Raw genomic sequence first — 16080 nt, forward strand, 5'->3', positions numbered from 1 at the left:
GTTAGACTAAATTTATGGTATCAACAAGATGGTGCTCCTGCTCATTATGCTCGTATTGTACGGATGTTTTTGAATCAAAGGTTCCCAAATCGGTGGATAGGGCGGGGTGGACCAGTTCTGTGGCCTCCGAGATCACCGGATTTGAACCCCCTTGATTTCTTTTTATGGGGATACGTTAAAGATGCAGTGTATAGTAAAGCTCCAACGACAAGATTGAATATGATGGAAAGAATAAGAAGAGCTTGTGAAGCTATAACTCCTTTAATGCTAGAAAATGTACAACGTAACTTTCGCTGTCGATTACTGTTATCCTTAGAAAATAATGGTGCACACTTTGAGCATCTCCTCCATGCGGAGAGAGCTGATAACAATGCAATCTTGTCTTAACTGGTTGGGTCACCACACGACCTTGCCTTCACTGGCTGGGTCACTACTTGACCTTGCCTTAACTGGTTGGGTCACCACACGACCTTGCCTTCACTGGCTGGGTCACTACTTGACCTTGCCTTAACTGGTTGGGTCACCACACGACCTTGCCTTCACTGGCTGGGTCACTACTTGACCTTGCCTTAACTGGTTGGGTCACCACACGACCTTGCCTTCACTGGCTGGGTCACTACTTGACCTTGCCTTAACTGGTTGGGTCACCACACGACCTTGCCTTCACTGGCTGGGTCACTACTTGACCTTGCCTTAACTGGTTGGGTCACCACACGACCTTGCCTTCACTGGCTGGATCACCACACGACCTTGCCTTCACTGGCTGGGTTACCACACGTTCAAGCACCCCGAATTGTGAGAGGCGAGGGGACTCACGTTAATCAAGCACCCCGAAGGGAACAGAAAACTGCTACGTCCACGACGTTGTTCCTGGGTTACGCTAAAAGCAGTTTCTTGAGAAGTAATTAATGAGTAATAAAAAATAATGAGAAGTTTGTTTTAAGACTAATTTCGAGTATTAACAATGAAAACGTGGTATTTTTATTGTTAATTTATTGCAGAATCGTAAGCATGGGTTCTCAGTAAGAGAAATCGAAGAAATTGAATTTCGTCGATTACAGCGCCATCTATCATGAATCGAGAAAAATGTTTCAGACAAATTGTATGTGTTTTTAGCCAAAGATTCCGAATATGCAATAAAAAATAGGGGTTCCCATTTAAGATTTCAAACTTGCCCCCCCTCACCGCCCAGGGGGAGGGGTGGGGGGGCTCATTTTAACGTCATTGTACGTCCCCCTCGAAATGACAAAATTTTGATTGTAAACATTTTTTCGTAGTGTGCTTATTTTTCGAGTTATTTGGCTGCCTAAGTTAAAATGGGTCACCCTGTATATATATATATATATATATATATGTATATATATATATATATGTATGTATGTATGTAAGGAAATGTGAAATAATATTTTGACCTTTTATCAATTAGAAAATTGATTATATTTTATTATTTTATTATAATTTTATTTTTTATTTTTATTTATTATTTATCATTATTTTATTATTTTATTTTAATTTTATTTTTATTATTATTCATTTATTAAATTTTTTACATTTCCTTTTTAACGGAAGAGACCATCACCTTCTCGCGTTGAGCAACAAGATGTACGTCATACATTAATACAAAATAATAATAAAAAATACAATTCTATTAAAATAAATTTAAATATTTTATTACAATTATTTTTTTAAAGAAATTTTTTTTAATAAAAAAGCGTACATATTGGCCGAGTGGAAAAATTTAGATAAAAATTGAGATAAAAATATGTTAGATAAAAATTTAGATAAAAATATGTAAAATTTGTTTTTGTATATGTTATATTCTCTTTTTTAAACAACATATAAACTTTTATAAAAAAGAAATCAATAGGGAAATATCATGTGTGATAATAAGTATCGCTGCGATACTTGCAACAATGCAACTTGCATCGCCAACTCGCCAGCCCGAGATTTCGAGGATCACATAGCTATTGCATTCAGAGAAATAGGTAAGATACACTAGACCTCTCAGGAGAGAAGGGGATAGAAGCTAATCTATCCGTCTTCCTCTGTAAACCGAAAATGACCGAATGTCGAGCGTACACGGATGAGAGCTTATGCCTTAGTGTGCGAAAGTGGTGGGGATACAAATCGTGCCGCCGCTGGACGCAGCGTGTGCAATCTGGTAGCCTTGCGACAATGTCAGCTTGCCACAGGTCATCGTATCCCCGCACTATGACGTGTCTTCGGGGAAAATTTTTTCTCGCCGGCGCGTGAAATTCGTTCACCAACTGCTGTTTCTCTAAACTATGTTGTTTCTTCGCTTCCTCGGTTATTCCCGATCGCCGATCCATCGTTGTTTCGATTCGTCGATCAAACGATGTGTGCCTCGAGTATCACCGTGCGTTTTATCATTCGTTGCTAGACGTTCCTGGCCCGTTCGATAGCCGTTCGATAGCCGTTCGTAGCTGTTCGTAGCTGTTCGATAGCCGTTTGATAGCCGTTCGATAGCCGTTCATAGCTGTTCGATAGCCGTTCCCAACCCGTTCGATAAACCTTTGCAGATGTTTAATAATTGTACAATAACCGCTTCTAAACCGTTCACTACAGCCGCTCATTACAGGTTGATAGCCGTTTCTGAATTAGTGTCAATCGCACGCCGAAGCTCGTTTATCGCAGTCTGCAAAGCTCACACGTCCCTCTCGAACGCAGTCAACTTCTCGTCTGATTCTTTCTGCTGATTCTTCAACGTTTTAACGCATTGTTCCACGTACAGTTTGTTGACTGCATCGGTATCAGCCTCAGGTTGCGCTACACGGCGAATCTTGCGCGACCTCGCGTCATAGTACGTAGCGACGCGACACAGAGTGTTTTGACGCAAGTAACTTGTCACCGATTTACCCCAATGATCGCTTGTTCTAATTGCTTCATTTCTCCGTTCGAATAATCCAAATTTGTTGATGGGCATTTTTTTCTCGATGCGAGTGACGTCGATCGACTAATCAGTTTTGTCGAGACACCGTTTAATTTATAATAAGACCAACTTCGCGCAGTTCATCGATGATCGACAGGATCTCGTTGTCGTGAGCGTTATGGCCAGCTCGGCGCGAAGCGTCGAGCAATCGTAGACGATCCACTAGCTCGTTGGGATCGTCCCAGTGCACGTAATCGATCTTATTGTCGGTTAGCGTCATCGCGCGAGGCATGAATACTCCCGTACCGCATTTTTTCTTTTTCGATTCGATCGACATCAACGGTGCAATTATGTGTTTATACTTGTATCCCCTGTTACTCTTTAATTGACCTTGCGCATCATATTGACGTTTATGCGCACTCGTCGCCATTAATATGCTCTTATATTTTTGCATATCGTCCTCAGTGTATATGTCATCATCGGGAATTCTCTTGAAGATCAACTCGTATAATCCAGGTGTATCAATGTACCTCACTTTGTCTATGATTATAGAGTCATCTGCGCCGATGTCGAATCGTTTGTTACCGAGCCACATTTCATTCTTGTCGAAATAGACACCGTACACGTAATCGATCTGGTTTTTTTGTCGCCACTAAGGTGAGCGCCCATGTACTTTTGTGCCAGTGGCCCGAAGTGCTCTCGTAACATTTTTTGACCTTCCAACGTTTGTAACATGTTTCGAACAGATGGTGATTCGAGCGGGTTGCTCGTAGTTTCGAAAACGTGGTTTTCGATTGCGAGTGATTCGGGTATCGTGGGTTGTACGATTCTCGTTGTCGCGGACGGTGTGGAGGTTATCAGCGGTTCATCCGATGTATGCGATGTCGATAAACGATTCGCCTTCAATCGTTGTCTCTTTTTCGGTGTCGTATCCTCCTCCTCCTCCTCCTCCTCCTCTTCCTCTTCCTCCTTGTACCGCTTGATGGGTAACGTTTTAATTATAGCGTCAACGTTACTCTCCGGCTCGTTTTTCACCGCGATTAAGCTAGAGTTGTCGACGATTTTTTGTAGTGGCTCGATAATAGGCCTAAAATGGGTCTTGACCGCGATATCGTCGTCGATCTTACCGGTCTTCAAAGCGCGATGTTTCTTGCGGATCGATTCGCTCGTTTTCTCAATCTCCCTCGCAATCTTTTCACGCTCGCGAATATTATCGCTTTCAGCCATGTCGACAGAGTGTGTCGGCAGCGACTAATCGTTTTGCGGTATCGCGAACACGTTAAATCCTTTTCTGTATCGCCCGTTCGTAAATGAGCTGTCCTTATCTATCACTAGGAATCCATACTTGTCGTCGCAATTTGTCACGCATATCGTCAAAGGTTGTCGTACGAATCTCATTTTTTCAACACTGCTGATTGGATCGAACGCCTGCCTATTTATAGGTGCGCGAAATCACGAGTCGCTCAGTAGAGAAAAAATGTTCATCCTGCTAACAAATCCTTCCGATATTCGCGATTTCAACGTCGAACAGCTACAATTTGTGCCGAAAGCAGTTCTATTGAGAACGTGCAGTGAGTACGTCCACTACGTGTGGAACAAACTTCCGGAACACATAAAAGCGGATCCGGAGGTTCAGACGTATCGTCGCTGTTACGAACATTACAATCAGCCGTGGCAGGAAACGCACATCGACGGTCCGGCGCCGTTGATAAAGAATTGCGGCGAATGTCAACGAAAATAGGTAGAGGCCTATTAAATCACACGATAAACGCACTTCCGATCGAATTCCATATTCCCGGCTATCAGTTTTGCGGACCAGGCACGCGGTTGCAAAAGCGATTAGTCAGAGGCGATCGAGGTATAAATCCATTGGACGCGGCATGTCGCGAACACGATATAGCATACTCTCGGAGCAACGATCTCACCGAGAAACACGCGGCGGATAGGATACTCGCTGAGAAAGCGCGGAATCGCATCGTTGCGAAAGATTCGACTCTCGGTGAGAGAGCCGCCGCCACAACTGTCTGGGCAGCGATGAAAGCCAAGACGAAGCTCGGTATGGGTCTGAAGACGAAGACGAAGAAAAAAACGGTGAAGAAACGGATACTTCCGGTAGCGAAATGCGGCGGTGTATTGCCGATTCTACCAATGTTGGGTGCGTTCGGATCCCTGATAGGTGGAGCGGCTGGTGTAGCGAAAGTGGTGAACGACGGAAAAGCCGCGCAACGTCAGTTGCAAGAGATGCTACGTCACAATCGCGCCATGGAAGGTCACGGATTATATCTCGCTCCTTACAAATACGGACGAGGAGCCTCAACGAGAAAAAAAAAAAAGAACGTCAAAGAGACGCTAAAAATGCCGCAGGGCGCAACTACCCACATACAATTGCTACAACTGGCAAAACGTATGCACATTCCATATTTTAGAGTTTTCATGCGCAACTCGTTACCGATCGGTGATATATATCAAAACGAGAGCGGCATCGTAAATTTGGATAGCGTCGAAGGACCAGGTACTCATTGGGTAGCGTATGCAAAGAGGGGGAATCGCGCTATATATTTCGACAGTTTCGGCAATCTTCGACCACCGAATGAATTGGTGCGATATCTCGGAAACGTAATGAAGATACAGTACAATTACACACCTGTTCAAACTTACGATCAGAGTATCTGCGGACAATTGTGCTTGCAGTTTCTTCGAACGGTCGATGCATGTGAATTTAAAGACAGATATTGCGCTATTTAACTCAGTATTCGTTAAACAGTTTCGTCGACATGTCTATGACGTTCATATTGACTGGGAAGAGTAGCGTTCTCACGGCAAACTTCTTTCCCACCGTAGATTTGAGCGACGGCGAATACGAGCTCGGTCTAACGGATTTTGAGACTTATCACACGATACCGAATGTGAATTCCTCGAATAATAAATTTTACTTTGGCAAAGACGACGAGGAAATTACGATTCCCGAGGGATCGTATGAGTTGCAAAATATACATGAATTTTTGAAACAAGCAATTTCACGGAAACATCGCGATAAGAAACACATTGACGGCGGTGACTATGAAGATGGTGAATATCCGATAGTGCTCCGCGCTAATTACAATACAATGAGGAGCGAGATCAAATGTGCCTACAGAATAAACTTTACCAAACCCGACAACATTGGATCGCTGCTAGGATTCTCGAATCGTATTCTCGAGCCGCGAAAATGGTACGAATCAAACATGCCGATTAACATTCTCAACGTGAATATTATCCGTATAGAGTGTAACGTGACCGCGGGTGCGTACAACAACGGCATACTCGTTCATTCGATACATGAATTTTCACCGAGGGTACCACCGGGATATAAGATATCGGAAACGCCTGCCCAGATCATTTACCTGCCGATCATCGCGCGGAGCATTACGGATTTAACGTTACGCGTTGTCGACCAGAACGGACGATTGCTCGATTTTCGAGGAGAACAGATCACCGTAAGATTGCACGTACGTATGCGACGTATGAGATGCTCGTATTGAACGGATCGAAAGACGTGAGAGATAACGCAATCTTTACGAGACCAGCAACACCACCACCAACAACAACAACAACAACAACAACAACAACAACAACGTCGACGTTCGCTAATATCAAATCATCCAAGAAAAAGAAACTCAGCGCATCGAACGTTGCGTTTTTACAATCTTTGGGATTTGCGGTGCGAAACAGCTGAACGATGACCGACATTCTCAACATCGGTGATGAACCGATCTTTGACAATCGTATCGTCAAGATCGAGACTCACACGTACAACCCGTTCGCCAATACAACGTTCGGACACAGTGATGAGATAAGAATACCCATACAACAACAGGATCTGCCGTACGAGAGTTTCCTATACATCGAGGGACAACTAACGAAAAACAGAGCAACAGCTGAAGGAGAAACTGATGTGGTACTGGCAAATAATTGCGTCGCATTCATGTTCGATGAGATTCGATACGAACTCGATGGCGTTGAGATTGATCGCAATAGAAACGTAGGAATAACTACTACGCTCAAAAACTATGTAACGGTATCATCCGATAGAAACGTGATTATGAAAAACGCCGGCTGGGATCCGTCGACCTATGCGAATGGACATTTCAATTTTTGCGTACCGCTCCACATGTTATTGGGATTTTGCGAGGATTATAAACGAGTGGTGATTAGCTCGTCACGAATTGATCTTAATACGATCGCGCAACGATAATAATTGTGTTTGGAAATTCTTCAACGCTGGAGCCTGTGATGAGCATATTCAAGATACAATGGCGAATGCCTCACGTGCTGTTGGGCGAGATCGAAAAACTGTCGATGCTGCGTGCTCTGGAAAGCGGACGATATCTCAGCATGGGTTTTTGCTCGTGGGATCTGTACGAGTATCCGCTATTGCAGCTTACAACCAAGCATTCGTGGGCCATTAAGACCGCGACTCAACTGGAGAAACCACGATACGTTATCTTCGCTCTGCAAACAGACCGGAAGAATGCCTTGTCTAAGAATGCGACTCAATTTGACAACTGCCAATTAATCAACGTGAAACTCTATCTGAATTCGTAATGTTATCCGTACGACGATATGAATCTGGATTTCGTTAAAGGCAGATGTGCCATTCTGTACGACACGTACGCGCGCTTCTGCAAGAACTATTACGGATACGAGTATCTCGAGCCGAGTCTCTCCGTCTATATGTTTCAACGTCAAGGTCCGTTCGTGATTATCGATTGTTCTCGACAAAACGAATCGGTCAAGAGCGCAACTGTGGATGTGAGATTGGAATTCGAATGTAAGGAGAACGTGCCGGCGAATACCACTGCGTACTGTCTCATCATACACGATCGTGTGATCCAGTACAATCCGTTGACCAACGTTGTACGCAAAATCACCTAAGCGATAACATTGACACAAGAGAGAGGGGAGGAGGATATAAATCAAAGCTGCGAGATGATTTTAGAGTTTGCCATTCCTCTCGACTGATGCATCGGGGAGAGAGAGAGAGAGAGAGAGAGAGAGAGAGAGAGAGAGAGAGAGAGAGAGAGAGAGAGAGAGAGAGAGAGAGAGAGAGAGAGAGAGAGAGAGAGAGAGAGAGAGAGAGAGAGAGAGAGAGAGAGAGAGAGATCGTCATGTCTATACCAACGTTTGTGGATCTGCAAGGATTTATCATCGACAAACTATTCTTCGTGAAAGAAGCGGCAGTCCTGAGGAAGGGATATGTTCTCTCGCATTATTTTTTCGCAAGTCCTGTACCGTGGAGCGTGCTAACAAAATCTGAGCAACGTCAAGTTTTATGGGTGATTAGAAATCATCACGGATTACAAGACGGGAAGACGGAAACGTTCCATATGACTTGGCTCAGCGTGTAATTACAACAGCAGTCGTTGGTACGATACACGAAAAAGAATCATCTGTCGTGTACGTTAAAGGACTTGAAAAGCGAAAATGGCTGACCGATATACTAGGCGATGTGGGAATCGGCTATATTATTGAAATCTTGGATGCAGACTATAAAGATGTTGATTCTCTAAATAAATTAGATATTACCAATAGTATGCGATGTGGAAAACATGTTAAGAATTGCGCATTACAAAATGTATTCAAAATATTTAACTGGTGGTCGCAACGCCAGAAAGAATTGTAAGAAAAATAAAAAAAAATGTAAACATTAATATGTTTTATCTCTTATTTCCCCTCCCTAATTCTTTCCTTGCGTTTCTAAGAATTTTTATCTGAGCGCCGTCTCCCCTTCTCCTAAATTTCAGAGCGTTAGAAGCATTGATCCCCCCACCACATTATACTTTTGGAAGATGAGCGTTATGTATATTCGGTTATTTCTTATACGATCAGTGTCGCGTTAACACCGCTCTCGTGGTTCACTTTTCATAACTCCCAGAGAAAAGTACTACGTCGAAAGAAACAGCAGCAGCGGCATCGGAAGACGCGTGAATAATTACGTGCCGAGTCGTAATAAAACTTCATCGTTTGAGAACAAATGTGACGAATAAGTTTCGTTTAACTTTTTTCTATTTTTCGATTTTTACAAATTGTATTATTACTATTATTTAATTTTAATTTTTCTGTAGCATTTCGTTGGAGCGTCGTGCGGTTCGTATACTAGGTAGACGATACGCATTGACAGCTACGGAATTCAAATTCCTCGAAATTGGTATCAACGTGGGTCCACCGAGTTACGTGGAGATTGTCATAGGAGATCATCGAGGAAAGGAACTGATATTATCTCTCGAAACGTGGAAGGGACTCTACGAGCAACGTCGCAATATTCAAAATTTACTTCGGAACGATTCTAAAGATGACTACAATTTCATAAGCGTTGGATCGCTAACAGTGAGAGTTCGTACGATTAACGATGTCAAACTCATAAGTCTCGAATCTTCAAACGTATGCTTGATGATGGTCGAATCGACGTTACATCGTATGTTCGATCTCGATCAATGCATAGATGTAACTTTTGATCGATTGGATAAAATTATCCAAACAGTTGATGTCAAATTTACGCAATTCTCCAATATCGTGTCCACTGTAATAAATCCGAAAGAAATATCAAATGTAATACGCGCGAGTGATGCTTTCAACAAGCATCAACTCGTCGATTGCGAACTGGCAGCTTTAGTTTTTAGTCCATAGTACGTAAGAACTATAACATAAATATATAAAACATAAATAAAGAGTTTTAAGTCTAAATCATGACGTAATTTCTTCGCACGCATTTCCATCCACCCAATCCTTCAAAGAATACTTCTATTTATATTGTTTATTAACTGGTAATATTATATACTTGCGATAATACAGAGATGACAGAGAGAGATAGAAATAAAAGGGATAAAGAAAGAAAGAGAGAGGGATATTCAGAGATTGTTGGGAGCACAAAAGAAAAAATTTTTTTGTAACTGAACCTAGGGTTGAAAATGTGTTGTTATCTCGCTATGATTCACAGATTGCTCGAAAACGTCGGACCCCGAAATATCTCAAAATATAAGTTTATGACTAATATTGTATACTTGCGATAATACACAGATGACAGAGAGAAAGAGAGATAAAAGGGATAAAGAGATAGATAGAGGGATAGAGGGATAGAGAGGAGGAGAGAGAGGGATAGAAAGATAAAGGGATAAAGAGAGAAAGAGAGAGAGAGCGAGAGAGTGGGAGGGATAGAGAGAGACCCAAAATCTTCTTCAAAGGAATACCGCCATTTTTGTTTATACGTGCGTCCCCCGCCCCGCAGCCCCCGCGCCACGGAAATCCCCTCCGTCCCACGTGACGTCATCCCTGATAGGACCTGAGTTAGAACCCGCGTGACGTCATCCCCCTCCATCCTGCGTGACGTCATTCCTCCGCGCCGCTGAGATCCCCTCGCCCCTCACCACCCCTGAGATCCCTACGTTAGAACCGGTCTAGTACTAACTACTTGCGATCACGTTTAGAAAAAGAATTTAATAATTATACAAAATGTTTCGCATTACTATTTCGTTGAGTGTCGCCATACGTATGATAGCAAGGGTTTGTACTACATAAACAATAGCTCGTTACTGTTTATACTGCCAAAGTCGAATACCGTGTTAATGATAATTCGTTGTCAAAATATTTTATATACTATGATATGTATGTATTTGCGAAATATTAAATTATTTTAATTTATAAGATTAATTAACGATTTTACTTATTAAACGATTAATGTTTAAATTAGGAGCCTTTCGTAATGTTAATTATTTGGATTTACAATTCGATTGTTTTATTGCGCGTCTTCAATTTAAATTATATTTAAATCTTAAAGAAAAAGAGCGATAAAGCGCATTATGGCAAAATATATTTGATTCTAAATATCATTAAAGAAATAATTATTGTTCGTAAAGATCGCAACGAAACAATGATTTATTATTTTAAACTCCCCCCCTCCCCCTATCATTACGATTCTTGATTAAATGAATAAATTACACGGGGCGTATGTTTCGTTCGTCGTTGAATTATTATCGAAATCATTGTTTTCAGAAAAACCAGGTTACCAGGAAAACCTAGGATTAGTTCCAATCTTACAATAAAAATCCCGAATTTTTAACAGAACACCGAACTAGACACCGCGAATTAATCTTATAAGAACCGATAAGAAATAATTTTTCATAATGAAAATCGTTTTTACTCTTTACCGGTACTTTGCTGTTCCTCGTGGTACTTTCATTCATTTGAATTCACTCGCGAAAATATTCGCGATCGCGTTAAAAAAGAAATTCAATAATATACATCATTTTGCATCACTATTTTACTCAAGTGTCATCGTGTGAATAATAGCAAAACCGTAAGATATAAATATTAGCGCGTTACTGTTTATACAGTCAACGTAAAATATGATGTTATTTAGATAATTTGATGCTGAAACGTTTTACGTACTTTAACGTATACTCTTATACACGCAAAATATTAAATTGTAGAAGTTTTTAAATTTATAGATTAATGAAATAATTATTTATTAAACAATTAATTAATATACGAAACGTTTCGTATCATTACTTATTGCTTGAATATCACCGAACAAATGATAGCAAAACTGTATGTATAAACAACGCGCTACTGTTTACGTTGCCAATGTCATGATTTTATTGATAATTCGTTGCCGAAATATTTTATGTGCTATAAAATACACACGCGCAGAATATTAAATTATAGAAGTATTTTAATTTATTGATTAAAATTGATTATTTATTAAACAATTCATTCATTATGGAACCCTTTATGTACAAAATATTTTAATAATATATTATTGTGAAGCACTTTATGAAATATTACTATCTATATAAAAGTATTAATTAATACGAGAGTATTTTATTATAAATATTTTAAGTATATTAAAATAAGATAATCCAGAATATTTTATATATATGTTATACTAATATAACTTAAAAGCTTAAATAATTTAGATAATTTACAATGAGAGAGAGAGAGAGAGAGAGAGAGAGAGAGAGAGAGAATCGTTATCGAGAAAATGGCAAGCAATATATAATATGATCTGAATATAAATGATATATATAAATCTAATATACAGAGTGTCCCACTTAACTTGAAACATCGAAGTAACTCGAAACCATGGCGGTTTCGGTGAGAATGTTTTAAACAAAAAGTTATATGGGTTTAAGCGGGCCATAAGATGGTGTCATTGGTTTTACCTTGAAAAGTCATTTGAAGGTCACGTGAAGGTTCTCCAACTTTTTAAATGGGACACCCTATATACTTTTGCATATTCTTATAGCTTCCCTCGAGAGCTTTCCAAAACACTATAATAAAGTATTTCTTCATTGAGTACTTTTCGAGTTATGAGGCTTGAAATAATTTCTTAATTTTACATAAACCATAAAATATCTAGTAAAATATTCATTTTTCGATTACCTTACCTTAACACTTTTATGTACAAAATAATGAGAGGAATCAATTGGTGTAAAAAAAACACATAGTTGTTTTGAAGAAAAAATATGTAATTTGCAATTAACAATTCCATATTTTTTCTTAAAAACAACTGTATGTTTTCTTTACTCCAATTGATTCCTCTCATTATTTTATACATAAAAGTGTTAAGGTAAGGTAATCGAATGATGAATATAGGTAAATGAATATTTTACTAGATATTTTATGGTTTATGTAAAATTAAGAAATTATTTCAAGCCTCATAACTCGAAAAGTACTCATTGAAGAAATACTTTATTATAGTGTTTTGGAAAGCTCTCGAGGGAAGCTATAAGAATATGCAAAAGTATATAGGGTGTCCCATTTAAAAAGTTGGAGAACCTTCACGTGACCTTCAAATGACTTTTCAAGGTAAATGACACCATCTTATGGCCCGCTTAAACCCATATAACTTTTTGTTTAAAACATTCTCACCGAAACCGCCATGGTTTCGAGTTACTTCGATGTCTCAAGTTAAGTGGGACACCCTGTATAAATGATATACAGGGTGTTCTAAAAAGGTATGTCAAAAATTTAAGGAGATATTCCTCACACCTGAAGGATGAAAAAATGCTATATGGACATAGGTGCGGAAATGCTTATTTCAGGAGTTATGTTGAAAATACTGTTAGCTGTATTACTTACACAAGGAAAAATTTAGGGTTAATTATTGTAGACGACAATCGTTTAATTAGGCTTATTTACATTTGGTTTTAATGTGACCATTGTAAAATATTCATTTTTCGATTATCTTACCTTAATACTTTTATGTACAAAATAATAAGAGGAATCAATTGGTGTAAAAGAAACACAGTTATTTTTAAGAAAAAATATGTAATTGTTAATTACAAATTACATATTTTTTCTTCGAAACAACTATGTGTTTTCTTTACACCAATTGATTCCTCTCATTATTTTGTACATAAAAGTATTAAGGTAAGATAATCGAAAAATGAATATTTTACAAGATATTTTATGATTTACGTAAAATTAAGAAATTATTTCAAGCCTCATAACTCGGAAAGTACTTAATGAAAACTAACTTAATTATAGTATTTTGGAAAGCTCTCGAGATGAGCTACAAGAATGTGCAAAAATATATAGGTTATTCCATTTAAAAAAAATGAAGTGACCTTCACGTGACCTTCAAATGACTCTTCAAGGTCAAACCAATGGTACCATCTTATGGCCCCCTCGAAACCAAACAACTTTTGTCTGAAACATTTTTCTCTAAAATGCTTAGTTTTTGAAAGAAAAGGGGTGTACGGGTGGTCTAGGACACCCTGTATACAGGGTGACCCATTTTAACTTAGGCAGCCAAATAACTCGAAAAATAAGCAAGATAGAGAAAAATGTTTTAGACAAAAGTTGTATGGTTTCGAGGGGGCCATAAGATGGTATCATTGGTTTGACCTTGAAGAGTCATTTGAAGGTCACGTGAAGGTCACTTCAATTTTTTTAAATGGAACATTCTATATATTTTTGTACATTCTTGTAGCTCATCTCGAGAGCTTTCCAAAACACTATAATTAAGTACCTTTCCGTTAAGTACTTTTTGAGTTATGATGCTTGAAATAATTTCTTAATTTTACATAAACCGTAAAATATCTTGTAAAATATTCATTTTTCGATTATCTTACCTTAATACTTTTATGTACAAAATAATGAGAGGAATCAATTGGTGTAAAGAAAACACATAGTTGTTTCGAAGAAAAAATATGTAATTTGCAATTAACAATTCCATATTTTTTCTTAAAAACAACTATGTGTTTTCTTTACACCAATTGATTCCTCTCATTATTTTGTACATAAAAGTATTAAGGTAAGATAATCGAAAAATGAATATTTTACAAGATATTTTACGGTTTATGTAAAATTAAGAAATTATTTCAAGCATCATAACTCAAAAAGTACTTAACGGAAAGGTACTTAATTATAGTGTTTTGGAAAGCTCTCGAAATAAGCTACAAGAATGTACAAAAATATATAGGGTATTCCATTTAAAAAAATTGAAGTGACCTTCACGTGACCTTCAAATGACTCTTCAAGGTCAAACCAATGATACCATCTTATGGCCCCCTCGAAACCATACAACTTTTGTCTAAAACATTTTTCTCTATCTTGCTTATTTTTCGAGTTATTTGGCTGCCTAAGTTAAAATGGGTCACCCTGTATACAGGGTGATTCTAAATAACTTTATGCTTTTGCAAAAACATAATCTTGACTGAATTCTAAGACGATTTTTCCTTTGGCAAAATTTCGTCCGAAGCTTAGTTTTTGAATTATTAAAGGAAGTAGTTAACGTATGACGGGTCGAATACAAGAGGCAGGCAAGGGTGGCGCGATTCACTGTCAGACGCGGGTGCTTACGCGGGGCGCCTGCTGCGATCAGCTGGTCGCTATACACATACAGACACACATGCGAACACATACATTCTCTCTCTGTCTGTCTGTCTGTCTGTCTCTCTCTCTCTCTTTCATTCGCTCACTCATCTGTATTTTTTTTTTTTTTTTTTTACGAGAGAGGGGAAAATGCATTTTATGCATACCCACCGGTCGATCCACTGAGTTATGTGGGACTCGAGTACCAAGTCGAATTACCAACTCGGTACTCCCTACCCACTAAAAAACCCTCTCTTTTCACGAATTTCCTTTGACACACTGTCCCTCTGACTTCCCGAGATCTGTTTTCACATAACGTCAAAAAATAGTTATTATTACCTTGTTCGATGACTTTTGATGTATTGCTGTAATTGCTTGAAGGAGAAATGAATTTTCCGATAGATCGTACGTTCTCAAATTTAACGTAGATATCACGTTGCAAAAGACAAGAAATCCACACTAAATTATTAACTGAAAGTTTTTCTTCTTTCATGAACTGTATTCTTTTATAAACTTTAACGTAATCACATTTATTTACTCACTCGATGAGACGAGAAATTTACTAATGACTCTATCACTAATCACTATTAATCTGTCGAATAATAACTGTTGGCGATTAAAAATCACTCGATGAAAGAAACACGCGCGGACACGTTACTACACGATTTGACGACGCGACAATGCGACGATAATTACTCGGCGACTGCAAGCAGTTTTTTGTCATGGTAGGTTGCGGTAGGTTAAGGTACTACTGGTTAAGGTACTACAGGTTAAGGTACTACGCTATCGAACGCGATCATGTGTTCGATTGAAGAATGCGGTAAACATAATAAACATTTAACATATTAATATTATTATTATCATGAATGTGTGTGATATCCATACATCGTATGATATCTATTTAAAAATTAATTAGATTAAATAAGTGTTTTTAAAATATTTATTACTTTTACTATTGTCTTAAATAAATATTTAATATTAATATTTTATATGATAATAGTAAAAGTAATAAATATTTTAAAAACACTTATTTAATCTAATTATTTTTAAATAGATATCATACGATGTATGGATATCACACACATTCATGATAATAATAATATTAATATGTTAAATGTTTATTATGTTTACCGCATTCTTCAATCGAACACATGATCGCGTTCGATAGCGCCAGTAGTACTATAACCTACCGCAACCTACCATGACAAAAAACTGCTTGCAGTCGCCGAGTAATTATCGTCGCATTGTCGCGTCGTCGCGTCGTGTAGTAACGTGTCCGTGCGTGTTTCTTTCATCGAGTGATTTTTAATCGCCAACAGTTATTATTCGACAGTGAT

Source organism: Camponotus vicinus, unplaced genomic scaffold, assembly GCF_025532165.1.
Source record: "Camponotus vicinus isolate PSW18456_S1 unplaced genomic scaffold, iyCamVici1.0 SCAF_11, whole genome shotgun sequence".
Taxonomy (NCBI): domain Eukaryota; kingdom Metazoa; phylum Arthropoda; class Insecta; order Hymenoptera; family Formicidae; genus Camponotus; species Camponotus vicinus.